Source organism: Pseudophryne corroboree, chromosome 9, assembly GCF_028390025.1.
Source record: "Pseudophryne corroboree isolate aPseCor3 chromosome 9, aPseCor3.hap2, whole genome shotgun sequence".
Lineage (NCBI taxonomy): Eukaryota > Metazoa > Chordata > Amphibia > Anura > Myobatrachidae > Pseudophryne > Pseudophryne corroboree.
In genome coordinates this window covers 303,032,796-303,055,380 of record NC_086452.1, presented here as the reverse complement: position 1 = coordinate 303,055,380, position 22,585 = coordinate 303,032,796, and the positions used below count along the sequence as shown (strand labels likewise).

The 22,585-nt window shown below is 42.0% G+C and overlaps 15 non-coding genes and 78 pseudogenes across 15 annotated transcripts; all 93 read right to left on the bottom strand.

The window, feature by feature from the left end:
• Positions 1–68: 68 nt before the first annotated feature.
• Positions 69–187, bottom strand: LOC134962371 (5S ribosomal RNA; annotated as a pseudogene).
• A 107-nt stretch (positions 188–294) lies between these two features.
• On the bottom strand, positions 295–413 carry LOC134959697 (5S ribosomal RNA; annotated as a pseudogene).
• Positions 414–520: 107 nt separating this feature from the next.
• Positions 521–639, bottom strand: LOC134959020 (5S ribosomal RNA; annotated as a pseudogene).
• A 107-nt stretch (positions 640–746) lies between these two features.
• Positions 747–865, bottom strand: LOC134959952 (5S ribosomal RNA; annotated as a pseudogene).
• A 107-nt stretch (positions 866–972) lies between these two features.
• On the bottom strand, positions 973–1,091 carry LOC134961810 (5S ribosomal RNA; annotated as a pseudogene).
• Positions 1,092–1,198: 107 nt separating this feature from the next.
• On the bottom strand, positions 1,199–1,317 carry LOC134963617 (5S ribosomal RNA; annotated as a pseudogene).
• Positions 1,318–1,424: 107 nt separating this feature from the next.
• On the bottom strand, positions 1,425–1,543 carry LOC134961896 (5S ribosomal RNA; annotated as a pseudogene).
• A 107-nt stretch (positions 1,544–1,650) lies between these two features.
• Positions 1,651–1,769, bottom strand: LOC134962399 (5S ribosomal RNA; annotated as a pseudogene).
• A 107-nt stretch (positions 1,770–1,876) lies between these two features.
• LOC134962573 (5S ribosomal RNA) lies at positions 1,877–1,995 on the bottom strand (annotated as a pseudogene).
• Positions 1,996–2,102: 107 nt separating this feature from the next.
• LOC134962958 (5S ribosomal RNA) lies at positions 2,103–2,221 on the bottom strand (annotated as a pseudogene).
• Positions 2,222–2,328: 107 nt separating this feature from the next.
• Positions 2,329–2,447, bottom strand: LOC134961209 (5S ribosomal RNA; annotated as a pseudogene).
• A 107-nt stretch (positions 2,448–2,554) lies between these two features.
• LOC134963595 (5S ribosomal RNA) lies at positions 2,555–2,673 on the bottom strand (annotated as a pseudogene).
• Positions 2,674–2,780: 107 nt separating this feature from the next.
• On the bottom strand, positions 2,781–2,899 carry LOC134962398 (5S ribosomal RNA; annotated as a pseudogene).
• A 107-nt stretch (positions 2,900–3,006) lies between these two features.
• On the bottom strand, positions 3,007–3,125 carry LOC134964473 (5S ribosomal RNA; annotated as a pseudogene).
• A 107-nt stretch (positions 3,126–3,232) lies between these two features.
• On the bottom strand, positions 3,233–3,351 carry LOC134960669 (5S ribosomal RNA; annotated as a pseudogene).
• A 107-nt stretch (positions 3,352–3,458) lies between these two features.
• Positions 3,459–3,577, bottom strand: LOC134961137 (5S ribosomal RNA; annotated as a pseudogene).
• A 107-nt stretch (positions 3,578–3,684) lies between these two features.
• LOC134961958 (5S ribosomal RNA) lies at positions 3,685–3,803 on the bottom strand (annotated as a pseudogene).
• Positions 3,804–3,910: 107 nt separating this feature from the next.
• Positions 3,911–4,029, bottom strand: LOC134962469 (5S ribosomal RNA; annotated as a pseudogene).
• A 107-nt stretch (positions 4,030–4,136) lies between these two features.
• LOC134961036 (5S ribosomal RNA) lies at positions 4,137–4,255 on the bottom strand (annotated as a pseudogene).
• Positions 4,256–4,362: 107 nt separating this feature from the next.
• LOC134963005 (5S ribosomal RNA) lies at positions 4,363–4,481 on the bottom strand (annotated as a pseudogene).
• A 107-nt stretch (positions 4,482–4,588) lies between these two features.
• LOC134963996 (5S ribosomal RNA) lies at positions 4,589–4,707 on the bottom strand. The gene has a single exon (XR_010188174.1). It is a non-coding gene; the product is annotated as a 5S ribosomal RNA (ribosomal RNA).
• A 108-nt stretch (positions 4,708–4,815) lies between these two features.
• Positions 4,816–4,934, bottom strand: LOC134962065 (5S ribosomal RNA). Its single transcript, XR_010187994.1, has one exon. It is a non-coding gene; the product is annotated as a 5S ribosomal RNA (ribosomal RNA).
• Positions 4,935–5,041: 107 nt separating this feature from the next.
• On the bottom strand, positions 5,042–5,160 carry LOC134961097 (5S ribosomal RNA; annotated as a pseudogene).
• Positions 5,161–5,267: 107 nt separating this feature from the next.
• Positions 5,268–5,386, bottom strand: LOC134961035 (5S ribosomal RNA; annotated as a pseudogene).
• A 107-nt stretch (positions 5,387–5,493) lies between these two features.
• On the bottom strand, positions 5,494–5,612 carry LOC134961170 (5S ribosomal RNA; annotated as a pseudogene).
• A 107-nt stretch (positions 5,613–5,719) lies between these two features.
• LOC134963004 (5S ribosomal RNA) lies at positions 5,720–5,838 on the bottom strand (annotated as a pseudogene).
• Positions 5,839–5,945: 107 nt separating this feature from the next.
• On the bottom strand, positions 5,946–6,064 carry LOC134960929 (5S ribosomal RNA; annotated as a pseudogene).
• A 107-nt stretch (positions 6,065–6,171) lies between these two features.
• Positions 6,172–6,290, bottom strand: LOC134963937 (5S ribosomal RNA; annotated as a pseudogene).
• Positions 6,291–6,612: 322 nt separating this feature from the next.
• Positions 6,613–6,731, bottom strand: LOC134960274 (5S ribosomal RNA; annotated as a pseudogene).
• Positions 6,732–6,838: 107 nt separating this feature from the next.
• On the bottom strand, positions 6,839–6,957 carry LOC134961462 (5S ribosomal RNA; annotated as a pseudogene).
• A 107-nt stretch (positions 6,958–7,064) lies between these two features.
• Positions 7,065–7,183, bottom strand: LOC134959724 (5S ribosomal RNA). Its single transcript, XR_010187644.1, has one exon. It is a non-coding gene; the product is annotated as a 5S ribosomal RNA (ribosomal RNA).
• Positions 7,184–7,290: 107 nt separating this feature from the next.
• Positions 7,291–7,409, bottom strand: LOC134961265 (5S ribosomal RNA; annotated as a pseudogene).
• A 107-nt stretch (positions 7,410–7,516) lies between these two features.
• Positions 7,517–7,635, bottom strand: LOC134960618 (5S ribosomal RNA; annotated as a pseudogene).
• A 107-nt stretch (positions 7,636–7,742) lies between these two features.
• LOC134963220 (5S ribosomal RNA) lies at positions 7,743–7,861 on the bottom strand (annotated as a pseudogene).
• Positions 7,862–7,968: 107 nt separating this feature from the next.
• On the bottom strand, positions 7,969–8,087 carry LOC134963003 (5S ribosomal RNA; annotated as a pseudogene).
• A 107-nt stretch (positions 8,088–8,194) lies between these two features.
• Positions 8,195–8,313, bottom strand: LOC134960928 (5S ribosomal RNA; annotated as a pseudogene).
• Positions 8,314–8,420: 107 nt separating this feature from the next.
• LOC134963935 (5S ribosomal RNA) lies at positions 8,421–8,539 on the bottom strand (annotated as a pseudogene).
• Positions 8,540–8,646: 107 nt separating this feature from the next.
• Positions 8,647–8,765, bottom strand: LOC134962052 (5S ribosomal RNA). The gene has a single exon (XR_010187993.1). It is a non-coding gene; the product is annotated as a 5S ribosomal RNA (ribosomal RNA).
• Positions 8,766–8,872: 107 nt separating this feature from the next.
• Positions 8,873–8,991, bottom strand: LOC134961096 (5S ribosomal RNA; annotated as a pseudogene).
• A 108-nt stretch (positions 8,992–9,099) lies between these two features.
• On the bottom strand, positions 9,100–9,218 carry LOC134961034 (5S ribosomal RNA; annotated as a pseudogene).
• A 107-nt stretch (positions 9,219–9,325) lies between these two features.
• Positions 9,326–9,444, bottom strand: LOC134961169 (5S ribosomal RNA; annotated as a pseudogene).
• A 107-nt stretch (positions 9,445–9,551) lies between these two features.
• On the bottom strand, positions 9,552–9,670 carry LOC134963002 (5S ribosomal RNA; annotated as a pseudogene).
• Positions 9,671–9,777: 107 nt separating this feature from the next.
• On the bottom strand, positions 9,778–9,896 carry LOC134959712 (5S ribosomal RNA). The gene has a single exon (XR_010187643.1). It is a non-coding gene; the product is annotated as a 5S ribosomal RNA (ribosomal RNA).
• A 107-nt stretch (positions 9,897–10,003) lies between these two features.
• On the bottom strand, positions 10,004–10,122 carry LOC134964370 (5S ribosomal RNA; annotated as a pseudogene).
• Positions 10,123–10,229: 107 nt separating this feature from the next.
• Positions 10,230–10,348, bottom strand: LOC134960612 (5S ribosomal RNA; annotated as a pseudogene).
• Positions 10,349–10,455: 107 nt separating this feature from the next.
• LOC134962879 (5S ribosomal RNA) lies at positions 10,456–10,574 on the bottom strand (annotated as a pseudogene).
• A 107-nt stretch (positions 10,575–10,681) lies between these two features.
• LOC134961042 (5S ribosomal RNA) lies at positions 10,682–10,800 on the bottom strand. Its single transcript, XR_010187843.1, has one exon. It is a non-coding gene; the product is annotated as a 5S ribosomal RNA (ribosomal RNA).
• Positions 10,801–10,907: 107 nt separating this feature from the next.
• LOC134959942 (5S ribosomal RNA) lies at positions 10,908–11,026 on the bottom strand (annotated as a pseudogene).
• A 107-nt stretch (positions 11,027–11,133) lies between these two features.
• LOC134964489 (5S ribosomal RNA) lies at positions 11,134–11,252 on the bottom strand. Its single transcript, XR_010188220.1, has one exon. It is a non-coding gene; the product is annotated as a 5S ribosomal RNA (ribosomal RNA).
• Positions 11,253–11,574: 322 nt separating this feature from the next.
• Positions 11,575–11,693, bottom strand: LOC134959820 (5S ribosomal RNA; annotated as a pseudogene).
• Positions 11,694–11,800: 107 nt separating this feature from the next.
• LOC134964293 (5S ribosomal RNA) lies at positions 11,801–11,919 on the bottom strand (annotated as a pseudogene).
• Positions 11,920–12,026: 107 nt separating this feature from the next.
• On the bottom strand, positions 12,027–12,145 carry LOC134959702 (5S ribosomal RNA; annotated as a pseudogene).
• Positions 12,146–12,467: 322 nt separating this feature from the next.
• LOC134962445 (5S ribosomal RNA) lies at positions 12,468–12,586 on the bottom strand. The gene has a single exon (XR_010188029.1). It is a non-coding gene; the product is annotated as a 5S ribosomal RNA (ribosomal RNA).
• Positions 12,587–12,693: 107 nt separating this feature from the next.
• On the bottom strand, positions 12,694–12,812 carry LOC134962534 (5S ribosomal RNA; annotated as a pseudogene).
• A 107-nt stretch (positions 12,813–12,919) lies between these two features.
• Positions 12,920–13,038, bottom strand: LOC134963909 (5S ribosomal RNA; annotated as a pseudogene).
• Positions 13,039–13,145: 107 nt separating this feature from the next.
• Positions 13,146–13,264, bottom strand: LOC134961303 (5S ribosomal RNA; annotated as a pseudogene).
• A 107-nt stretch (positions 13,265–13,371) lies between these two features.
• On the bottom strand, positions 13,372–13,490 carry LOC134963539 (5S ribosomal RNA; annotated as a pseudogene).
• Positions 13,491–13,597: 107 nt separating this feature from the next.
• LOC134960518 (5S ribosomal RNA) lies at positions 13,598–13,716 on the bottom strand (annotated as a pseudogene).
• Positions 13,717–14,049: 333 nt separating this feature from the next.
• LOC134962265 (5S ribosomal RNA) lies at positions 14,050–14,168 on the bottom strand (annotated as a pseudogene).
• Positions 14,169–14,275: 107 nt separating this feature from the next.
• On the bottom strand, positions 14,276–14,394 carry LOC134963001 (5S ribosomal RNA; annotated as a pseudogene).
• Positions 14,395–14,501: 107 nt separating this feature from the next.
• Positions 14,502–14,620, bottom strand: LOC134961937 (5S ribosomal RNA; annotated as a pseudogene).
• Positions 14,621–14,727: 107 nt separating this feature from the next.
• On the bottom strand, positions 14,728–14,846 carry LOC134964794 (5S ribosomal RNA; annotated as a pseudogene).
• A 107-nt stretch (positions 14,847–14,953) lies between these two features.
• On the bottom strand, positions 14,954–15,072 carry LOC134963827 (5S ribosomal RNA; annotated as a pseudogene).
• Positions 15,073–15,179: 107 nt separating this feature from the next.
• Positions 15,180–15,298, bottom strand: LOC134963568 (5S ribosomal RNA; annotated as a pseudogene).
• Positions 15,299–15,405: 107 nt separating this feature from the next.
• LOC134962577 (5S ribosomal RNA) lies at positions 15,406–15,524 on the bottom strand (annotated as a pseudogene).
• A 322-nt stretch (positions 15,525–15,846) lies between these two features.
• LOC134960041 (5S ribosomal RNA) lies at positions 15,847–15,965 on the bottom strand (annotated as a pseudogene).
• Positions 15,966–16,297: 332 nt separating this feature from the next.
• Positions 16,298–16,416, bottom strand: LOC134963131 (5S ribosomal RNA; annotated as a pseudogene).
• A 107-nt stretch (positions 16,417–16,523) lies between these two features.
• On the bottom strand, positions 16,524–16,642 carry LOC134963616 (5S ribosomal RNA). Its single transcript, XR_010188140.1, has one exon. It is a non-coding gene; the product is annotated as a 5S ribosomal RNA (ribosomal RNA).
• Positions 16,643–16,749: 107 nt separating this feature from the next.
• On the bottom strand, positions 16,750–16,868 carry LOC134959598 (5S ribosomal RNA). Its single transcript, XR_010187606.1, has one exon. It is a non-coding gene; the product is annotated as a 5S ribosomal RNA (ribosomal RNA).
• A 107-nt stretch (positions 16,869–16,975) lies between these two features.
• On the bottom strand, positions 16,976–17,094 carry LOC134963456 (5S ribosomal RNA; annotated as a pseudogene).
• A 107-nt stretch (positions 17,095–17,201) lies between these two features.
• On the bottom strand, positions 17,202–17,320 carry LOC134961795 (5S ribosomal RNA; annotated as a pseudogene).
• Positions 17,321–17,427: 107 nt separating this feature from the next.
• Positions 17,428–17,546, bottom strand: LOC134964588 (5S ribosomal RNA; annotated as a pseudogene).
• Positions 17,547–17,653: 107 nt separating this feature from the next.
• Positions 17,654–17,772, bottom strand: LOC134963422 (5S ribosomal RNA; annotated as a pseudogene).
• A 107-nt stretch (positions 17,773–17,879) lies between these two features.
• On the bottom strand, positions 17,880–17,998 carry LOC134959938 (5S ribosomal RNA; annotated as a pseudogene).
• Positions 17,999–18,105: 107 nt separating this feature from the next.
• Positions 18,106–18,224, bottom strand: LOC134961973 (5S ribosomal RNA; annotated as a pseudogene).
• Positions 18,225–18,331: 107 nt separating this feature from the next.
• LOC134961656 (5S ribosomal RNA) lies at positions 18,332–18,450 on the bottom strand (annotated as a pseudogene).
• A 107-nt stretch (positions 18,451–18,557) lies between these two features.
• Positions 18,558–18,676, bottom strand: LOC134959383 (5S ribosomal RNA; annotated as a pseudogene).
• Positions 18,677–18,783: 107 nt separating this feature from the next.
• On the bottom strand, positions 18,784–18,902 carry LOC134963875 (5S ribosomal RNA; annotated as a pseudogene).
• Positions 18,903–19,009: 107 nt separating this feature from the next.
• On the bottom strand, positions 19,010–19,128 carry LOC134962471 (5S ribosomal RNA; annotated as a pseudogene).
• Positions 19,129–19,235: 107 nt separating this feature from the next.
• Positions 19,236–19,354, bottom strand: LOC134959162 (5S ribosomal RNA). Its single transcript, XR_010187237.1, has one exon. It is a non-coding gene; the product is annotated as a 5S ribosomal RNA (ribosomal RNA).
• A 107-nt stretch (positions 19,355–19,461) lies between these two features.
• Positions 19,462–19,580, bottom strand: LOC134963509 (5S ribosomal RNA; annotated as a pseudogene).
• Positions 19,581–19,686: 106 nt separating this feature from the next.
• On the bottom strand, positions 19,687–19,805 carry LOC134959930 (5S ribosomal RNA; annotated as a pseudogene).
• Positions 19,806–19,912: 107 nt separating this feature from the next.
• LOC134959970 (5S ribosomal RNA) lies at positions 19,913–20,031 on the bottom strand. Its single transcript, XR_010187681.1, has one exon. It is a non-coding gene; the product is annotated as a 5S ribosomal RNA (ribosomal RNA).
• Positions 20,032–20,138: 107 nt separating this feature from the next.
• On the bottom strand, positions 20,139–20,257 carry LOC134962423 (5S ribosomal RNA; annotated as a pseudogene).
• A 106-nt stretch (positions 20,258–20,363) lies between these two features.
• Positions 20,364–20,482, bottom strand: LOC134963428 (5S ribosomal RNA; annotated as a pseudogene).
• Positions 20,483–20,589: 107 nt separating this feature from the next.
• LOC134959149 (5S ribosomal RNA) lies at positions 20,590–20,708 on the bottom strand. Its single transcript, XR_010187225.1, has one exon. It is a non-coding gene; the product is annotated as a 5S ribosomal RNA (ribosomal RNA).
• Positions 20,709–20,815: 107 nt separating this feature from the next.
• LOC134964290 (5S ribosomal RNA) lies at positions 20,816–20,934 on the bottom strand (annotated as a pseudogene).
• Positions 20,935–21,041: 107 nt separating this feature from the next.
• LOC134961080 (5S ribosomal RNA) lies at positions 21,042–21,160 on the bottom strand. Its single transcript, XR_010187846.1, has one exon. It is a non-coding gene; the product is annotated as a 5S ribosomal RNA (ribosomal RNA).
• Positions 21,161–21,482: 322 nt separating this feature from the next.
• LOC134964304 (5S ribosomal RNA) lies at positions 21,483–21,601 on the bottom strand. The gene has a single exon (XR_010188202.1). It is a non-coding gene; the product is annotated as a 5S ribosomal RNA (ribosomal RNA).
• Positions 21,602–21,708: 107 nt separating this feature from the next.
• On the bottom strand, positions 21,709–21,827 carry LOC134962137 (5S ribosomal RNA; annotated as a pseudogene).
• A 107-nt stretch (positions 21,828–21,934) lies between these two features.
• On the bottom strand, positions 21,935–22,053 carry LOC134961674 (5S ribosomal RNA; annotated as a pseudogene).
• A 107-nt stretch (positions 22,054–22,160) lies between these two features.
• On the bottom strand, positions 22,161–22,279 carry LOC134962998 (5S ribosomal RNA; annotated as a pseudogene).
• A 107-nt stretch (positions 22,280–22,386) lies between these two features.
• On the bottom strand, positions 22,387–22,505 carry LOC134960587 (5S ribosomal RNA; annotated as a pseudogene).
• Between the last annotated feature and the right edge of the window lie 80 nt (positions 22,506–22,585).

Genomic DNA, 22,585 nt, shown 5'->3' with positions numbered 1-22,585 from the left:
TACTGGTACATAAATTAAAAAGTTTGAAAATGGAATGCATCAACAGAACGGTGTTGGCAGTATAAAAATACCTACAGCACCTTGTATTCCCAGGTGGTCTCCCATCCAAGTACTAACCAGGCCCAACACTGCTGAGCTTCCAAGGTCAAATGATATTGGGCAGATCCAGTGTGGTGTGGCTGTAGATGAGCTTTGCGATTTCTGTTAGAACTTTTCTACTTCTATCTACTGGTACATAAATGAACAAATTTGAAAATGGAATGCATCAACAGAACGGTGTTGGCAGTATAAAAAGATCTACAGCACCTTGTACTCCCAGGTGGTCTCACATCCAAGTACTAACCAAGCCCAACACTGCTTAGCTACCAAGATCAGATGAGATTGGGCGTATCCAGTGTGGTGTGGCTGTAGATGAGCTTTGTGGTTTCTGTTAGAACTTTTCTACTTCTAACTACTGGTACATAAATGAATAAGTTTGAAAATGGAATGCATCAACAGAACGGTGTTTGCAGTATAAAAATACCTCCAGCACCTTGTATTCCCAGGTTGTCTCCCTTCCAAGTACTAACCAGGCCAAACACTTCTTAGCTTCCAAGATCAGATGATATTGGGCGTATCCAGTGTGGTGTGGCTGTAGATAAGCTTTGTGGTTTCTGTTAGAACTTTTCTACTTCTAACTACTGGTACATAAATGAATAAGTTTGAAAAGGTAATGCATCAACAGAACGGTGTTGGCAGTATGAAAATACCTACAGCACTTTGTATTCCCAGGTGGTCTCCCATCCAAGTACTAACCAGGCCCAACACTGCTTAGCTTCCAAGATCAGATGAGATTGGACGTGTCCAGTGTGGTGTGGCTGCAGATGAGATATGCAGTTTCTGATAGAACTTTTCTACTTCTAGCTACTGGTACATAAATGAATAAATTTGAAAATGCAATGCATCAACAGAATGGTGTTGGCAGTATAAAAATACCTACAGCACCTTGTATTCCCAGGTGGTCTCCCATCCAAGTACTAACCAGGCCCAACACTGCTTAGCTTCTAGGATTAGATGAGATTTGGCGTATCCAGTGTGGTGTGGCTGTAGACGAGCTGTGTGGTTTCTGTTAGAACTTTTCTAATTCTAGCTACTGGTACATAAATGAAAACATTTGAAAATGGAATGCATCAATAGAATGGTGTTGGCAGTATAAAAATACCTACAGCACCTTGTATTCCCAGTTGGTCTCCCACCCAAGTACTAACCAGCCCCAACACTGCTTAGCTTCTAAGATCAGATGAGATTGTTCGTATCCAGTGTGGTGTGGCTGTAGATGAGCTTTGTGGTTTCTGTTAGAACTTTTCTACTTCTAACTACTGGTACATAAATGAATAAGTTTAAAAGTGTAATGCATCAACAGAACGGTGTTGGCAGTATAAAAATACCTATAGCACCTCGTATTCCCAGGTGGTCTTCCATCCAAGTACTAAACAGGCCTAACACTGCTTAGCTTCCAAGATCAGATGAGATTGGGCGTGTCCAGTGTGGTGTGGCTGCAGAAGAGCTTTGCAGTTTCTGATAGATCTTTTCTACTTCTAGCTACTGGTAAATAAATGAATAAGTTTGAAAATGGAATGCATCAACAGAATGGTGTTGGCAGTATAAAAACATCTGCAGCACCTTGCATTCCCAGGTGGTCTCCCATCCAAGTACTAACCAGGACCAACACTGCTTAGCTTCCAAGCTCAGATGAGATTGGGCGGATCCAGTGTGGTGTGGCTTTAGATGAGCTTTGCAGTTTCTGTAAGAACTTTTCTACTTTTAACTACTGGTACATAAATGAACAGGTTTGAAAATGGAATGCATCAACAAAACGGTGTTGGCAGTATAAAAAGACTTACTGCACCTTGTATTCCCAGGTTGTCTCCCTTCCAAGTACTAACCAAGCCCAGCACTGCTTAGCTTCCAAGATCAGATGAGATTGGGCGTATCCAGTGTGGTGTGGCTGTAGATGAGCTTTGTGGTTTCTGTTAGAACTTTTCTACTTCTAGCTACTGGTACATAAATGAAAAAAATTGAAAATGGAATGCATCAACAGAACGGAGTTGGCAGTATAAAAATATCTGCAGCACCTTGCATTCCCAGGTGGTTTCCCATCCAAATACTAACCAGGCTCAGCACTGCTTAGTTTCCAAGATCAGATGAGATTGGGCGTATCCAGTGTGGTGTGGCTGTAGATGATCTTTGTGGTTTCTGTTAGAACTTTTCTACTTCTAACTACTGGTACATAAATGAATAAGTTTGAAAATGGAATGCATCAACAGAACGGTGTTGGCAGTATAAAAATACCTAAAGCACCTTGTATTCCCAGGTGGTCTCCCATCCAAGTACTAACCAGAACCAACACTGTTTAGCTTCCAAGCTCAGATGAGATTGGGCGGATCCAGTGTGGTGTGGCTTTAGATGAGCTTTGCAGTTTCTGTAAGAACTTTTCTACTTTTAACTACTGGTACATAAATGAACAGGTTTGAAAATGGAATGCATCAACAAAACGGTGTTGGCAGTATAAAAAGACTTACTGCACCTTGTATTCCCAGGTTGTCTCCCTTCCAAGTACTAACCAAGCCCAGCACTGCTTAGCTTCCAAGATCAGATGAGATTGGGCGTATCCATTGTGGTGTGGCTGTAGATGAGCTTTGTGGTTTCTGTTAGAACTTTTCTACTTCTAGCTACTGGTACATAAATGAAAAAAATTGAAAATGGAATGCATCAACAGAACGGAGTTGGCAGTAGAAAAATATTTGCAGCACCTTGTATTCCCAGGTGGTCTCCCACCCAAGTACTAACCAGCCCCAACACTGCTTAGCTTCCAAGATCAGATGAGATTGGGCATATCCAGTGTGGTGTGACTATAGATGAGCTTTGTGGTTTCTGTTAGAACTTTTCTACTTCTAACTACTGGTACATAAATGAATAAGTTTAAAAGTGTAATGCATCAACAGAACGGTGTTGGCAGTATAAAAATACCTACGTAACTTTGTATTCCCAGGTGGTCTCCCATCCAAGTACTAAACAGGCCTAACACTGCTTAGCTTCCAAGATCAGATGAGATTGGGCGTGTCCAGTGTGGTGTGGCTGCAGAAGAGCTTTGCTGTTTCAGATAGATCTTTTCTACTTCTAGCTACTGGTAAATAAATGAATAAGTTTGAAAATGGAATGCATCAACAGAATGGTGTTGGCAGTATAAAAACATCTGCAGCACCTTGTATTCCCAGGTGGTCTTCCATCCAAGTACTAAACAGGCCCAGCACTGCTTAGTTTCCAAGATCAGATGAGATTGGGCGTATCCAGTGTGGTGTGGCTGTAGATGAACTGTGCGGTTTCTGTTAGAACTTTTCTACTTCTAGCTACTGGTACATAAATGAATAAATTTGAAAGTGGAATGCATCAACAGAATGGTGTTGGCAGTATAAAAATACCTACATCACCTTGTATTTCCAGGTGGTCTCCCATCCAAATATTAACCAGGCCCAACACTGCTTAGCTTTCAAGATCAGATGAGATTGGGCGTATCCAGTGAGGTGTGGCTGTAGATGAGCTTTGTGGCTTCTGTTAGAACTTTTCTACTTCTAGCTACTGGTACATTAATGAAAAAATTTGAAAATGGAATGCATCAACAGAACGGAGTTGGCAGTATAAAAATATGTGCAGCACCTTGCATTCCCAGGTGGTTTCCCATTCAAGTACTAACAAGGCCCAGCGCAGCTTAGCTTCCAAGATCAGATGAGATTGGGCGTGTCCAGTGTGGTGTGGCTGTAGATGAGCTTTGTGGTTTCTGTTAGAACTTTTCTACTTCTAACTACTGGTACATAAATGAATAAGTTTGAAAATCGAATGCATCAACAGAACGGTGTTGGCAGTATAAAAATACCTACAGCACCTTGTATTCCCAGGTGGTCTCCCATCCAAGTACTAACCAGTCCCAACACTGCTTAGCTTCCAAGGTCAGATCCGATTGGGCGGATCCAGTGTGGTGTGGCTGTAGAAGAGCTTTGTGGTTTCTGTTAGAACTTTTCTACTTCTAACTACTGGTAAATAAATGAAAAAGTTTGAAAATGGAATGCATCAACAGAACGGAGTTGGCAGTATAAAAATATCTGCAGCACCTTGCATTCCCAGGTGGTCTCCCATCGAAATACTAACCAGGCCCAGCACTGCTTAGTTTCCAAGATCAGATGAGATTGGGCGTATCCAGTGTGGTGTGGCTGTAGATGAACTGTGCGGTTTCTGTTAGAACTTTTCTACTTCTAGCTGCTGGTACATAAATGAATAAATTTGAAAATGGATTGCGTCAACAGAACGGAGTTGGCAGTATAAAAATATGTGCAGCACCTTGCATTCCCAGGTGGTTTCCCATTCAAGTACTAACCAGGCCCAGCGCAGCTTAGCTTCCAAGATCAGATGAGATTGGGCGTGTCCAGTGTGGTGTGGCTGTAGATGAGCTATGTGGTTTCTGTTAGAACTTTTCTACTTCTAACTACTGGTACATAAATGAATAAGTTTGAAAATCGAATGCATCAACAGAACGGTGTTGGCAGTATAAAAATACCTACAGCACCTTGTATTCCCAGGTGGTCTCCCATCCAAGTACTAACCAGGCCCAACACTGCTTAGCTTCCAAGGTCAGATCAGATTGGGCGGATCCAGTGTGGTGTGGCTGTAGGTGAGCTTTGTGGTTTCTGTTAGAACTTTTCTACTTCTAACTACTGGTAAAATAAATGAAAAAGTTTGAAAATGGAATCCATCAACAGAACGGTGTTGGCAGTATAAAAATACCTACAGCACCTTGTATTCCCAGGTGGTCTCCCATCCAAGTACTTACCAGGCCCAACACTGCTTAGCTTTCAAGATCAGATGAGATTGGGCGTATCCAGTGAGGTGTGGCTGTAGATGAGCTTTGTGGTTTCTGTTAGAACTTTTCTACTTCTAGCTACTGGTACATAAATGAATAAATTTGAAAATGGAATGCATCAACAGAATGGTGTTGGCAGTATAAAAATACCTACAGCACCTTGTATTTCCAGGTGGTCTCCCATCCAAGTACTAACCAGGCCCAACACTGCTTAGCTTTCAAGATTAGTTGAGATTGAGCGTATCCAGTGTGGTGTGGCTGTAGATGAGCTTTGTGGTTTCTGTTAGAACTTTTCTACTTCTAGCTACTGGTACATAAATGAATAAATTTGAAAATGGAATGCATCAACAGAACGGAGTTGGCAGTATAAAAATATCTGCAGCACCTTGCATTCCCAGGTGGTCTCCCATCGAAATACTAACCAGGCCCAGCACTGCTTAGTTTCCAAGATCAGATGAGATTGGGCGTATCCAGTGTGGTGTGGCTGTAGATGAACTGTGCGGTTTCTTTTAGAACTTTTCTACTTCTAGCTACTGGTACATAAATGAATACATTTGAAAATGGAATACATCAACAGAATGGTGTTGGCAGTATAAAAATACCTACAGCGCCTTGTATTCCCAGGTGGTCTCCCATCCAAGTACTAACCAGGCCCAACACTGCTTAGCTTTCAAAATCAGGTGAGATTGGGCGTATCCAGTGTGGTGTGGCTGCAGATGAGCTTTCTGGTTTCTGTTAGAACTTTTCTACTTCTAACTACTGGTACATTAATGAAAAAATTTGAAAATGGAATGCATCAACAGAACGGAGTTGGCAGTATAAAAATATGTGCAGCACCTTGCATTCCCAGGTGGTTTCCCATTCAAGTACTAACCAGGCCCAGCGCAGCTTAGCTTCCAAGATCAGATGAGATTGGGCGTGTCCAGTGTGGTGTGGCTGTAGATGAGCTTTGTTGTTTCTGTTAGAACTTTTCTACTTCTAACTACTGGAACATAAATGAATAAGTTTGAAAATCGAATGCATCAACAGAACGGTGTTGGCAGTATAAAAATACCTACAGCACCTTGTATTCCCAGGTGGTTTCCCATCCAAGTACTAACCAGGCCCAACACCGCTTAGCTTCCAAGGTCAGATCAGATTGGGCGGATCCAGTGTGGTGTTGCTGTAGATGAGCTTTGTGGTTTCTGTTAGAACTTTTCTACTTCTAGCTACTGGTACATAAATGAATAAATTTGAAAATGGAATGCATCAACAGAATGGTGTTGGCAGTATAAAAATACCTATAACACCTTGTATTCCCAGGTGGTCTCCCATCCAAGTACTAACCAGGCCCAACACTGCTTAGTTTCCAAGGTCAGATCAGAATGGGCGGATCCAGTGTGGTGTGGCTGTAGATGAGCTTTGTGGTTTCTGTTAGAACTTTTCTGCTTCTAACTACTGGTACATAAATGAACAGGTTTGAAAATGGAACGCATCAACAGAACTGTGTTGGCAGTATAAAAATAACTACAGCACCTTGTATTCCCAGGTGGTCTCCAAACCAAGTCCAGCACTTCTTAGCTTCCAAGATCAGATGAGATTGGGCGTATCCAGTGTGGTGTGGCTGCAGATGAGCTTTGTAATTTCTGTTAGAACTTTTCTACTTCTAACTACTGGTACATAAATGAATAAGTTTGAAAATAAAATGCATCAACAGAACGTTGTTGGCAGTATAAAAATACCTACAGCACCTCGTATTCCCAGGTGGTCTCCCACCCAAGTACTAAACAGGCCCAACACTGCTTAGCTTCCATGATCAGATGAGATTGGGCGTATCCAGCGTGGTGTCGCTGTAGATGAGCTTTGTGGTTTCTATTTGAACTTTTCTACTTCTAACTACTGGTACATAAATGAAATTTTTTTAAAATGGAATGCATCAACAGAACGGAGTTGGCAGTATAAAAATATCTGCAGCACCTTGCATTCCCAGGTGGTCTCCCATCCAAATACTAACCAGGTCCAGCACTGCTTAGTTTCCAAGATCAGATGAGATTGGGCGTATCCAGTGTGGTGTGGCTGTAGATGAACTGTGTGGTTTCTGTTAGAACTTTTCTACTTCTAGCTACTGGTACATAAATGAAAACATTTGAAAATGGTATGCATCAACAGAATGGTGTTGGCAGTATATAAATACCTACAGCACCTTGTATTCCCAGGTGGTCTCCCATCCAAGTACTAACCAGGCCCAACACTGCTTAGCTTCCAAGATCAGATGAGATTGGGCGTATCCAGTGTGGTGTGGCTGTAGAAGAGCATTGTGGTTTCTATTTGAACTTTTCTCCTTCTAGCTACTGCTACATAAATTAAAAAATGTGAAAATGGAATGCATCAACAGAACGGAGTTGGCAGTATAAAAATATGTGCAGCACCTTGCATTCCCAGGCGGTTTCCCAACCAAGTACTAACCAGGCCCAGCGCAGCTTAGCTTCCAAGATCAGATGAGATTGGGCGTGTCCAGTGTGGTGTGGCTGCAGATGAGCTTTGCAGTTACTGATAGATCTTTTCTACTTCTAGCTACTGGAACATAAATGAATAAGTTTGAAAATGGAATGAATCAACAGAACGGTGTTGGCAGTATAAAAATTCCTACAGCACATTGTATTCCCAGGTGGTCTCCCATCCAAGTACTAACCAAGCCCAACACTGCTTAGCTTCCAAGATCAGATGAGATTGGGCGTATCCAGTATGGTGTGGCTCTAGATGAGCTCTGTGGTTTCTGTTAGAACTTTTCTACTTCTAACTACTGGTACATTAATGAATACGTTTGAAAATGGAATGCATCAACAGAACGGTGTTGGCAGTATAAAAATCCCTACAGCACTTTGTATTCCCAGGTGGTCTCCCATCCAAGTACTAAACAGGCCCAACACTGCTTAGCTTTCAAAATCAGGTGAGATTGGGCGTATCCAGTGTGGTGTGGCTGCAGATGAGCTTTCTGGTTTCTGTTAGAACTTTTCTACTTCTAACTACTGGTACATTAATGAAAAAATTTGAAAATGGAATGCATCAACAGAACGGAGTTGGCAGTATAAAAATATGTGCAGCACCTTGCATTCCCAGGTGGTTTCCCATTCAAGTACTAACCAGGCCCAGCGCAGCTTAGCTTCCAAGATCAGATGAGATTGGGCGTGTCCAGTGTGGTGTGGCTGTAGATGAGCTTTGTGGTTTCTGTTAGAACTTTTCTACTTCTAACTACTGGAACATAAATGAATAAGTTTGAAAATCGAATGCATCAACAGAACGGTGTTGGCAGTATAAAAATACCTACAGCACCTTGTATTCCCAGGTGGTTTCCCATCCAAGTACTAACCAGGCCCAACACCGCTTAGCTTCCAAGGTCAGATCAGATTGGGCGGATCCAGTGTGGTGTTGCTGTAGATGAGCTTTGTGGTTTCTGTTAGAACTTTTCTACTTCTAGCTACTGGTACATAAATGAATAAATTTGAAAATGGAATGCATCAACAGAATGGTGTTGGCAGTATAAAAATACCTATAACACCTTGTATTCCCAGGTGGTCTCCCATCCAAGTACTAACCAGGCCCAACACTGCTTAGTTTCCAAGGTCAGATCAGAATGGGCGGATCCAGTGTGGTGTGGCTGTAGATGAGCTTTGTGGTTTCTGTTAGAACTTTTCTGCTTCTAACTACTGGTACATAAATGAACAGGTTTGAAAATGGAACGCATCAACAGAACGGTGTTGGCAGTATAAAAATACCTACAGCACCTTGTATTCCCAGGTGGTCTCCCATCCAAGTACTTACCAGGCCCAACACTGCTTAGCTTTCAAGATCAGATGAGATTGGGCGTATCCAGTGAGGTGTGGCTGTAGATGAGCTTTGTGGTTTCTGTTAGAACTTTTCTACTTCTAGCTACTGGTACATAAATGAATAAATTTGAAAATGGAATGCATCAACAGAATGGTGTTGGCAGTATAAAAATACCTACAGCACCTTGTATTTCCAGGTGGTCTCCCATCCAAGTACTAACCAGGCCCAACACTGCTTAGCTTTCAAGATTAGTTGAGATTGAGCGTATCCAGTGTGGTGTGGCTGTAGATGAGCTTTGTGGTTTCTGTTAGAACTTTTCTACTTCTAGCTACTGGTACATAAATGAATAAATTTGAAAATGGAATGCATCAACAGAACGGAGTTGGCAGTATAAAAAATATCTGCAGCACCTTGCATTCCCAGGTGGTCTCCCATCGAAATACTAACCAGGCCCAGCACTGCTTAGTTTCCAAGATCAGATGAGATTGGGCGTATCCAGTGTGGTGTGGCTGTAGATGAACTGTGCGGTTTCTTTTAGAACTTTTCTACTTCTAGCTACTGGTACATAAATGAATACATTTGAAAATGGAATACATCAACAGAATGGTGTTGGCAGTATAAAAATACCTACAGCGCCTTGTATTCCCAGGTGGTCTCCCATCCAAGTACTAACCAGGCCCAACACTGCTTAGCTTTCAAAATCAGGTGAGATTGGGCGTATCCAGTGTGGTGTGGCTGCAGATGAGCTTTCTGGTTTCTGTTAGAACTTTTCTACTTCTAACTACTGGTACATTAATGAAAAAATTTGAAAATGGAATGCATCAACAGAACGGAGTTGGCAGTATAAAAATATGTGCAGCACCTTGCATTCCCAGGTGGTTTCCCATTCAAGTACTAACCAGGCCCAGCGCAGCTTAGCTTCCAAGATCAGATGAGATTGGGCGTGTCCAGTGTGGTGTGGCTGTAGATGAGCTTTGTGGTTTCTGTTAGAACTTTTCTACTTCTAGCTACTGGTACATAAATGAAAACATTTGAAAATGGTATGCATCAACAGAATGGTGTTGGCAGTATATAAATACCTACAGCACCTTGTATTCCCAGGTGGTCTCCCATCCAAGTACTAACCAGGCCCAACACTGCTTAGCTTCCAAGATCAGATGAGATTGGGCGTATCCAGTGTGGTGTGGCTGTAGAAGAGCATTGTGGTTTCTATTTGAACTTTTCTCCTTCTAGCTACTGCTACATAAATTAAAAAATGTGAAAATGGAATGCATCAACAGAACGGAGTTGGCAGTATAAAAATATGTGCAGCACCTTGCATTCCCAGGCGGTTTCCCAACCAAGTACTAACCAGGCCCAGCGCAGCTTAGCTTCCAAGATCAGATGAGATTGGGCGTATCCAGTATGGTGTGGCTCTAGATGAGCTCTGTGGTTTCTGTTAGAACTTTTCTACTTCTAACTACTGGTACATTAATGAATACGTTTGAAAATGGAATGCATCAACAGAACGGTGTTGGCAGTATAAAAATCCCTACAGCACTTTGTATTCCCAGGTGGTCTCCCATCCAAGTACTAAACAGGCCCAACACTGCTTAGCTTCCAAGATCAGATGAGATTGGGCGTGTCCAGCGTGGTGTTGCTGTAGATGAGCTTCGTGGTTTCTATTTGAACTTTTCTACTTCTAACTACTGGTACATAAATGAAAAAAATTGAAAATGGAATGCATCAACAGAACGGAGTTGGCAGTATAAAAATATGTGCAGTACCTTGCATTCCCAGGTGGTTTCCCATTCAAGTACTAACCAGGCCCAGCGCTGCTTAGCTTCCAAGATCAGATGAGATTGGGCGTGTCCAGTGTGGTGTGGCTGTAGATGAGCTTTGTGGTTTCTGTTAGAACTTTTCTACTTCTAACTACTGGTACATAAATGAACAAGTTTGAAAATGGAATGCATCAACAGAACGGTGTTGGCAGTATAAAAATACCTACAGCACCTCGTATTCCCAGGTGGTCTCCCACCCAAGTACTAAACAGGCCCAACACTGCTTAGCTTCCAAGATCAGATGAGATTGGGCGTATACAGTGTGGTGTGGCTGCAGATGAGCTTTGTGGTTTCTGTTAGAACTTTTCTACTTCTAACTTCTGGTACATAAATGAATAAGTTTGAAAATAAAATGCATCAACAGAACGGTGTTGGCAGTATAAAAATACCTACAGCACCTCGTATTCCCAGGTGGTCTCCCACCCAAGTACTAAACAGGCCCAACTCTGCTTAGTTTCCAAGATCAGATGAGATTGGGCGTATACAGTGTGGTGTGGCTGTAGATAATCTTTGTGGTTTCTGTTAGAAATTTTCTAATTCTAACTACTGGTAAAAAAATGAAAAAATGTGAAAATGGAATGCATCAGCAGAATGGTGTTGGCAGTATAAAAATACCTACAGCACCTTGTATTCCCAGGTGGTCTCCCATCCAAGTTCTAACCAGGCCCAACACTGCTTAGCTTCCAAGATCAGATGAGATTGGGCGTATCCAGTGTGGTGTGGCTGTAGATGAGCATTGTGGTTTCTATTTGAACTTTTCTACTTCTAGCTACTGCTACATAAATGAACAGGTTTGAAAATGGAACGCATCAACAGAACGGTGTTGGCAGTATAAAAATACCTACAGCACCTTGTTTTCCCAGGTGGTCTCCCAACCAAGTCCAGCACTGCTTAGCTTCCAAGATCAGATGAGATTGGGCGTATCCAGTGTGGTGTGGCTGCAGATGAGCTTTGTGGTTTCTGTTAGAACTTTTCTACTTCTAACTACTGGTACATAAATGAATAAGTTTGAAAATAAAATGCATCAACAGAACGTTGTTGGCAGTATAAAAATATCTACAGCACCTCGTACTCCCAGGTGGTCTCCCACCCAAGTACTAAACAGGCCCAACACTGCTTAGCCTCCAAGATCAGATGAGATTGGGCATATCCAGTGTGGTGTAGCTGTAGATAATATTTGTGGTTTCTGTTAGAACTTTTCTACTTCTAACTACTGGTAAATAAATGAAAACGTTTGAAAATGGAATGCATCAACAGAACGGAGTTGGCAGTATAAAAATATCTGAATCACCTTGCATTCCCAGGTGGTCTCCCATCCAAATACTAACCAGGCCCAGCACTGCTTAGTTTCCAAGATCAGATGAGATTGAGCGTATCCAGTGTGGTGTGGCTGTAGATGAACTGTGCGGTTTCTGTTAGAACTTTTCTACTTCTAGCTACTGGTACATAAATGAAAAAATTTGAAAATGGAATGCATCAACAAAATGGTGTTGGCAGTATAAAAATACCTACAGCACCTTGTATTCCCAGGTGGTCTCCCATCCAAGTATTAACCAGGCCCAACACTGCTTAGCTTCCAAGATCAGATGAGATTTGGCGTGTCCAGTGTGGTGTGGCTGTAGATGAGCTTTGTGGTTTCTGTTAGAACTTTTCTACTTCTAACTACTGGTACATAAATGAACAGTTTTGAAAATGGAATGCATCAACAGAACGGTGTTGGCAGTATAAAAATACCTACAGCACCTTGTATTCCCAAGTGGTCTCCCAACCAAGTCCAGCTCTGCTTAGCTTCCAAGATCAGATGAGATTGGGCGTATCCAGTGTGGTGTGGCTGCAGATGAACTTTGTGGTTTCTGTTAGAACTTTTCTACTTCTAACTACTGGTACATAAATGAATAAGTTTGAAAATAAAATGCATCAACAGAACGGTGTTGGCAGTATAAAAATACCTACAGCACCTCGTATACCCAGGTGGTCTCCCACCCAAGTACTAAACAGGCCCAACACTGCTTAGCTTCCAAGATCAGATGAGATTGGGCGTATCCAGTGTGGTGTGGCTGTAGATGAACTGTGCGGTTTCTGTTAGAACTTTTCTACTTCTAGCTACTGGTACATAAATGAATAAATTTGAAAATGGAATGCATCAACAGAATGGTGTTGGCAGTATAAAAATACCTACAGCACTTTGTATTCCCAGGTGGTCTCCCATCCAAGTATTAACCAGGCCCAACACTGCTTAGCTTTCAAGATCAGATGAGATTAGGTGTATCCTGTGTGGCGTGGCTGTAGATGAGCTTTGTGGTTTCTGTTAGAACTTTTCTACTTCTAACTACTGGTACATTAATGAAAAAATTTGAAAATGGAATGCATCAACAGAACGGAGTTGGCAGTATAAAAATATGTGCAGCACCTTGCATTCCCAGGTGGTTTCCCATTCAAGTACTAACCAGGCCCAGCTTAGCTTAGCTTCCAAGATCAGATGAGATTGGGCGTGTCCAGTGTGGTGTGGCTGTAGATGAGCTTTGTGGTTTCTGTTAGAACTTTTCTACTTCTAACTACTGGTACATAAATGAATAAGTTTGAAAATGGAATGCATCAACAGAACGGTGTTGGCAGTATAAAAATACCTACAGCACCTTGTATTCCCAGGTGGTCTCCCATCCAAGTACTAACCAGGCCCAACACTGCTTAGCTTCCAAGGTCAGATCCGATTAGGCGGATCCAGTGTGGTGTGGCTGTAGAAGAGCTTTGTGGTTTCTGTTAGAACTTTTCTACTTCTAACTACTGGTAAATAAATGAAAAAGTTTAAAAATGGAATGCATCAACAGAACGGAGTTGGCAGTATAAAAATATCTGCAGCACCTTGCATTCCCAGGTGGTCTCCCATCAAAATACTAACCAGGCCAAGCACTGCTTAGTTTCCAAGATCAGATGAGTTTGGGCGTATCCAGTGTGGTGTGGCTGTAGATGAACTGTGCGGTTTCTGTTAGAACTTTTCTACTTCTAGCTACTGGTACATAAATGAATAAATTTGAAAATGGAATGCGTCAACAGAATGGTGTTGGCAGTATAAAAATACCTACAGCGCCTTGTATTCCCAGGTGGTCTCCCATCCAAGTACTAACCAGGCCCAACACTGCTTAGCTTTCAAGATCAGGTGAGATTGGGCGTATCCAGTGTGGTGTGACTGCAGATGAGCTTTGTGGTTTCTGTTAGAACTTTTCTACTTCTAACTGCTGGTACATTAATGAAAAAATTTGAAAATGGAATGCATCAACAGAACGGAGTTGGCAGTATAAAAATATGTGCAGCACCTTGCATTCCTAGGTGGTTTCACATTCAAGTACTAACCAGGCCCAGCGAAGCTTAGCTTCCAAGATCAGATGAGATTGGGCGTGTCCAGTGTGGTGTGGCTGTAGATGAGCTTTGTGGTTTCTGTTAGAACTTTTCTACTTCTAACTACTGGTACATAAATGAATAAGTTTAAAAATCGAATGCATCAACAGAACGGTGTTGGCAGTATAAAAATACCTACAGCACCTTGTATTCCCAGGTGGTCTCCCATCCAAGTACTAACCAGACCCAACACTGCTTAGCTTCCAATGTCAGATCAGATTGGGCGGATCCAGTGTGGTGTGGCTGCAGATGAGCTTTGTGGTTTCTGTTAGAACTTTTCTTCTTCTAACTACTGGTACATTAATGAAAAAATTTGAAAATGGAATGCATCAACAGAACGGAGTTGGCAGTATAAAAATATGTGCAGCACCTTGCATTCCCAGGTGGTTTCCCATTCAAGTACTAACCAGGCCCAGCGCAGCTTAGCTTCCAAGATCAGATGAGATTGGGCGTGTCCAGTGTGGTGTGGCTGTAGATGAGCTTTGTGGTTTCTGTTAGAACTTTTCTACTTCTAACTACTGGTACATAAATGAATAAGTTTAAAAATCGAATGCATCAACAGAACGGTGTTGGCAGTATAAAAACACCTACAGTACCTTGTATTCCCAGGTGGTCTCCCATCCAAGTACTAACCAGACCCAACACTGCTTAGCTTCCAATGTCAGATCAGATTGGGCGGATCCAGTGTGGTATGGCTGTAGATGAGCTTTGTTGTTTCTGTTAGAACTTTTCTACTTCTAACTACTGGTACATTAATGAAAAAATTTGAAAATGGAATGCATCAACAGAACGGAGTTGGCAGTATAAAAATATGTGCAGCACCTTGCATTCCCAGGTGGTTTCCCATTCAAGTACCAACCAGGCCCAGCGCAGCTTAGCTTCCAAGATCAGATGAGATTGGGCGTGTCCAGTGTGCTGTGGCTGTAGATGAGCTTTGTGGTTTCTGTTAGAACTTTTCTACTTCTAACTACTGGTACATAAATGAATAAGTTTGAAAATCGAATGCATCAACAGAACGGTGTTGGCAGTATAAAAATACATACAGCACCTTGTATTTCCAGGTGGTCTCCCATCCAAGTACTAAACAGGCTCAACACTGCTTAGCTTCCAAGGTCAGATCAGATTGGGCGGATCCAGTGTGGTGTTGCTGTAGATGAGCTTTGTGGTTTCTGTTAGAACTTTTCTACTTCTAACTACTGGTAAATAAATGAAAAAGTTTGAAAATGGAATGCATCAACAGAACGGAGTTGGCAGTATAAAAATATCTGCAGCACATTGCATTCCCAGGTGGTCTCCCATCCAAATACTAACCAGGCCTAGCACTGCTTAGTTTCCAAGATCAGATGAGATTGGGCGTATCCAGTGTGGTGTGGCTGTAGATGAACTGTGCGGTTTCTGTTAGAACTTTTCTACTTCTAGCTACTGGTACATAAATGAATAAATTTGAAAATGGAATGCATCAACAGAATGGTGTTGGCAGTATAAAAATACCTATAGCACCTTGTATTCCCAGGTGGTCTCCCATCCAAGAACTAACCAGGCCCAACACTGCTTAGCTTCCAAGGTCAGATCAGATTGAGCGGATCCAGTGTGGTGTGGCTGTAGATGAGCTTTGTGGTTTCTGTTAGAACTTTTCTACTTCTAACTACTGGTACATAAATAAACAGGTTTGAAAATGGAACGCATCAACAGAACGGTGTTGGCAGTATAAAAATACCTACAGCACCTTGTATTCCCAGGTGGTCTCCCAACCAAGTCCAGCACTGCTTAGCTTCCAAGATCAGATGAGATTGGGCGTATCCAGTGTGGTGTGGCTGCAGATGAGCTTTGTGGTTTCTGTTAGAACTTTTCTACTTCTAACTACTGGTACATAAATGAATAAGTTTGAAAATAAAATGCATCAACAGAATGTTGTTGGCAGTATAAAAATACCTACACCACCTCGTATTCCCAGGTGGTCTCCCACCCAAGTACTAAACAGGCCCAACACTGCTTAGCTTCCAAGATCAGATGAGATTGGGCGTATCCAGCGTGGTGTCGCTGTAGATGAGCTGTGCGGTTTCTATTTGAACTTTTCTACTTCTAACTACTGGTACATAAATGAAATTTTTTAAAATGGAATGCATCAACATAACGGAGTTGGCAGTATAAAAATATGTGCAGCACGTTGCATTCCCAGGTGGTTTCCCATTCAAGTACTAACCAGACCCAGCGCAGTTTAGCTTCCAAGATCAGATGAGATTGGGGGTGTCCAGTGTGGTGTGGCTGTAGATAAGCTTTGTGGTTTCTGTTAGAACTTTTCTACTTCTAACTACTGGTACATAAATGAATAAGTTTGAAAATCGAATGCATCAACAGAACGGTGTTGGCAGTATAAAAATACCTACAGCACCTTGTATTCCCAGGTGGTATCGCATCCAAGTACTAACCAGGCCCAACACTGCTTAGCTTCCAAGGTCAGATCAGATTGGGCGGATCCAGGGTGGTGTGGCTGTAGATGAGCTTAGTGGTTTCTGTTAGAACTTTTCTACTTCTAACTACTGGTACATAAATGAACAGGTTTGAAAATGGAACGCATCAACAGAACGGTGTTGGCAGTATAAAAATACCTACAGCACCTTGTATTCCCAGGTGGTCTCCCATCCAAGTACTAACCAGGCCCAACACTGCTTAGCTTCCAAGGTCAGATCAGATTGGGTGGATCCAGTGTGGTGTGGCTGTAGATGAGCTTAGTGGTTTCTGTTAGAACTTTTCTACTTCTAACTACTGGTACATAAATGAATAAGTTTGAAAATAAAATGCATCAACAGAACGTTGTTGGCAGTATAAAAATACCTACAGCACCTCATATTCCCAGGTGGTCTCCCACCCAAGTACTAAACAGGCCCAACACTGCTTAGCTTCCAAGATCAGATGAGATTGGGCGTATCCAGTGTGGTGTGGCTGTAGATAATCTTTGTGGTTTCTGTTAGAACTTTTCTACTTCTAACTACTGGTAAATAAATGAAAAAGTTTGAAAATGTAATGCATCAACAGAACGGAGTTGGCAGTATAAAAATATCTGCAGCACCTTGCATTCCCAGGTGGTCTCCCATCCAAATACTAACCAGGTCCAGCACTGTTTAGTTTACAAGATCAGATGAGATTGGGCGTATCCAGTGTGGTGTGGCTGTAGATGAACTGTGTGGTTTCTGTTAGAACTTCTCTACTTCTAGCTACTGGTACATAAATGAAAAAATTTGAAAATGGAATGCATCAACAGAATGGTGTTGGCAGTATAAAAATACCTACAGCACCTTGTTTTCCCAGGTGGTCTCCCATCCAAGTACTAACCAGGCCAAACACTGCTTAGCTTCCACGATCAGATGAGATTGGGCGTATCCAGTGTGATGTGGCTGTAGAAGAGCATTGTGGTTTCTATTTGAACTTTTCTACTTCTAGCTACTGTTACATAAATTAAAAAATTTGAAAATGGAATGCATCAACAGAACGGAGTTGGCAGTATAAAAATATGTGCAGCACCTTGCATTCCCAGGCGGTTTCCCAACCAAGTACTAACCAGGCCCAGCGCAGCTTAGCTTCCAAGATCAGATGACATTTGGCGTGTCCAGTGTGGTGTGGCTGCAGATGAGCTTTGCAGTTACTGATAGATCTTTTCTACTTCTAGCTACTGGAACATAAATGAATAAGTTTGAAAATGGAATGAATCAACAGAACGGTGTTGGCAGTATAAAAATTCCTACAGCACATTGTATTCCCAGGTGGTCTCCCATCCATGTACTAACCAAGCCCAACACTGCTTAGCTTCCAAGATCAGATGAGATGGGGCGTATCCAGTATGGTGTGGCTCTAGATGAGCTCTGTGGTTTCTGTTAGAACTTTTCTACTTCTAACTACTGGAACATTAATGAATACGTTTGAAAATGGAATGCATCAACAGAACGGTGTTGGCAGTATAAAAATCCCTACAGCACTTTGTATTCCCAGGTGGTCTCCCATCCAAGTACTAAACAGGCCCAACACTGCTTAGCTTCCAAGATCAGATGAGATTGGGCGTATCCAGCGTGGTGTGGCTGTAGATGAGCTTTGTGGTTTCTATTTGAACTTTTCTACTTCTAACTACTGGTACATAAATGAAAAAAATTGAAAATGGAATGCATCAACAGAACGGAGTTGGCAGTATAAAAATATGTGCAGCACCTTGCATTCCCAGGTGGTTTCCCATTCAAGTACTAACCAGGCCCAGCGCTGCTTAGCTTCCAAGATCAGATGAGATTGGGCGTGTCCAGTGTGGTGTGGCTGTAGATGAGCTTTGTAGTTTCTGTTAGAACTTTTCTACTTCTAACTACTTGTACATAAATGAATAAGTTTGAAAATAAAATGCATCAACAGAACGGTGTTGGCAGTATAAAAATACCTACAGCACCTCGTATTCCCAGGTGGTCTCCCACCCAAGTACTAAACAGGCCCAACAATGCTTAGCTTCCAAGATAAGATGAGATTGGGCGTATCCAGTGTGGTGTGGCTGTAGAGAATCTTTGTGGTTTCTGTTAGAACTTTTCTACTTCTAACTACTGGTAAATAAATGAAAAAGTTTGAAAATGGAATGCATCAACAGAACGGAGTTGGCAGTATAAAAATATCTGCAGCACCTTGCATTCCCAGGTGGTCTCCCATCCAAGTACTAACCAAGCCCAACACTGCTTAGCTTCCAAGATCAGATGAGATTGGGCGTATCCAGTGTGGTGTGGCTGTAGAAGAGCTTTGTGGTTTCTATTTGATCTTTTCTACTTCTAGCTACTGCTACATAAATGAAAAAATCTGAAAATGGAATGCATCAACAGAACGGAGTTGGCAGTATAAAAATATGTGCAGCACCTTTCATTCCCAGGTGGTTTCCCATCCGAGTACTAACCAGGCCAAGCGCAGCTTAGCTTCCAAGATCAAATGAGATTGGGCGTGTCCAGTGTGGTGTGGCTGCAGATGAGCTTTGCAGTTACTGATAGATCTTTTCTACTTCTAACTACTGGTAAATAAATGATAAAGTTTGAAAATGGAATGCATCAACAGAACGGAGTTGGCAGTATAAAAATATCTGCAGCACCTTGCATTCCCAGGTGGTTTCCCATCCAAGCACTAACCAAGCCCAACACTGCTTAGCTTCCAAGATCAGATGAGATTAGGCGTATCCAGTGTGGTGTGGCTCTAGATGAGTTCTGTGGTTTCTGTTAGAACTTTTCTACTTCTAACTACTGGTACATAAATGAATAAGTTTGAAAATCGAATGCATCAACAGAACGGTGTTGGCAGTATAAAAATACCTACAGCACCTTGTATTCCCAGGTGGTCACCCATCCAAGTACTAACCAGGTCCAACACTGCTTAGCTTCCAAGGTCAGATCAGATTGGGTGGATCCAGTGTGGTGTGGCTGTAGATGAGCTTTGTGGTTTCTGTTAGAACTTTTCTACTTCTAACTACTGGTACATAAATGAACAGGTTTGAAAATGGAATGCATCAACAGAACGGTGTTGGCAGTAGAAAAATATCGTCAGCACCTTGCATTCCCAGGTGGTCTCCCATCCAAATACTAACCAGGCCCAGCACTGCTTAGTTTCCAAGATCAGATGAGATTGGGCGTATCCAGTGTGGTGTGGTTATAGATGAACTGTGCGGTTTCTGTTAGAACTTTCTACTTCTAGCTACTGGTACATAAATGAAAAAGTTTGAAAATGGAATGCATCAACAGAACGGAGTTGGCAGTATAAAAATATGTGCAGCACCTTGCATTCCCAGGTGGTCTCCCACCCAAGTACTAAACAGGCCCAACACTGCTTAGCTTCCAAGATTAGATGAGATTGGGCGTATACAGTGTGGTGTGGCTGCAGATGAGCTTTGTGGTTTCTGTTAGAACTTTTCTACTTCTAACTACTGGTACATAAATGAATAAGTTTGAAAATAAAATGCATCAACAGAACGGTGTTGGCAGTATAAAAATACCTACAGCACCTCGTATTCCCAGGTGGTCTCCCACCCAAGTACTAAACAGGCCCAACACTGCTTAGCTTCCAAGATCAGATGAGATTGGGCGTATACAGTGTGGTGTGGCTGTAGATAATCTTTGTGGTTTCTGTTAGAACTTTTCTAATTCTAACTACTGGTAAATAAAAGAAAAAGTTTGAAAATGGAATGCATCAACAGAACGGAGTTGGCAGTATAAAAATATCTGCAGCACCTTGCATTCCCAGGTGGTCTCCCATCCAAATACTAACCAGGCCCAGCACTGCTTAGTTTCCAAGATCAGATGAGATTGGGCGTATCCAGTGTGGTGTGGTTATAGATGAACTGTGCGGTTTCTGTTAGAACTTTCTACTTCTAGCTACTGGAACATAAATGAAAAAGTTTGAAAATGGAATGCATCAACAGAACGGAGTTGGCAGTATAAAAATATGTGCAGCACCTTGCATTCCCAGGTGGTTTCCCATCCAAGTACTAACCAGGCACAGCGCAGCTTAGCTTTCAAGATCAGATGAGATTGGGCGTGTCCAGTGTGGTGTGGCTGCAGATGAGCTTTGCAGTTTCTGATAGATCTTTTCTACTTCTAGCTACTGGAACATAAATGAATAAGTTTGAAAATGAAATGCATCAACAGAACGTTGTTGGCAGTATAAAAATATCTACAGCACCTCATACTCCCAGGTGGTCTCCCACCCAAGTACTAAACAGGCCCAACACTGCTTAGCCTCCAAGATCAGATGAGATTGGGCGTATCCAGTGTGGTGTAGCTGTAGATAATATTTGTGGTTTCTGTTAGAACTTTTCTACTTCTAACTACTGGTAAATAAATGAAAATGTTTGAAAATGGAATGCATCAACAGAACGGAGTTGGCAGTATAAAAATATCTGAATCACCTTGCATTCCCAGGTGGTCTCCCATCCAAATACTAACCAGGCCCAGCACTGCTTAGTTTCCAAGATCAGATGAGATTGAGCGTATCCAGTGTGGTGTGGCTGTAGATGAACTGTGCGGTTTCTGTTAGAACTTTTCTACTTCTAGCTACTGGTACATAAATGAAAAAATTTGAAAATGGAATGCATCAACAAAATGGTGTTGGCAGTATAAAAATACCTACAGCACCTTGTATTCCCAGGTGGTCTCCCATCCAAGTATTAACCAGGCCCAACACTGCTTAGCTTCCAAGATCAGATGAGATTGGGCGTGTCCAGTGTGGTGTGGCTGTAGATGAGCTTTGTGGTTTCTGTTAGAACTTTTCTACTTCTAACTACTGGTACATAAATGAACAGTTTTGAAAATGGAATGCATCAACAGAACGGTGTTAGCAGTATAAAAATACCTACAGCACCTTGTATTCCCAAGTGGTCTCCCAACCAAGTCCAGCACTGCTTAGCTTCCAAGATCAGATGAGATTGAGCGTATCCAGAGTGGTGTGGCTGCAGATGAGCTTTGTGGTTTCTGTTAGAACTTTTCTACTTCTAACTACTGGTACATAAATGAATAAATTTGAAAATGGAATGCATCAACAGAATGGTGTTGGCAGTATAAAAATACCTACAGCACCTTGTATTCCCAGGTGGTCTCCCACCCAAGTACTAAACAGGCCAAACACTGCTTAGCTTCCAAGATCAGATGAGATTGGGCGTATCCAGTGTGGTGTGGCTGTAGATGAACTGTGCGGTTTCTGTTAGAACTTTTCTACTTCTAGCTACTGGTACATAAATGAATAAATTTGAAAATGGAATGCATCAACAGAATGGTGTTGGCAGTATAAAAATACCTACAGCACCTTGTATTCCCAGGTGGTCTCCCATCCAAGTATTAACCAGGCCCAACACTGCTTAGCTTTCAAGATCAGATGAGATTAGGTGTATTCTGTGTTGTGTGGCTGTAGATGAGCTTTATGGTTTCTGTTAGAACTTTTCTACTTCTAGCTACTGGTACATAAATGAATAAATTTGATAATGGAATGCATCAACAGAATGGTGTTGGCAGTATAAAAATACCTACAGCACCTTGTATTCCCAGGTGGTCTCCTATCCAAGTACTAACCAGGCCCAACACTGCTTAGCTTTCAAGATTAGTTGAGATTGGGCGTATCCAGTGTGGTGTGGCTGTAGATGAGCTTTGTGGTTTCTGTTAGAACTTTTCTACTTCTAACTACTGGTACATTAATGAAAAAATTTGAAAATGGAATGCATCAACAGAACGGAGTTGGCAGTATAAAAATATGTGCAGCACCTTGCATTCCCAGGTGGTTTCCCATTCAAGTACTAACCAGGCCCAGCGCAGCTTAGCTTCCAAGATCAGATGAGATTGGGCGTGTCCAGTGTGGTGTGGCTGTAGATGAGCTTTGTGGTTTCTGTTAGAACTTTTCTACTTCTAACTACTGGTACATAAATGAATAAGTTTGAAAATCGAATGCATCAACAGAACGGTGTTGGCAGTATAAAAATACCTACAGCACCTTGTATTCCCAGGTGGTCTCCCATCCAAGTACTAACCAGGCCCAACACTGCTTAGCTTCCAAGGTCAGATCCGATTGGGCGGATCCAGTGTGGTGTGGCTGTAGAAGAGCTTTGTGGTTTCTGTTAGAACTTTTCTACTTCTAACTACTGGTAAATAAATGAAAAAGTTTAAAAATGGAATGCATC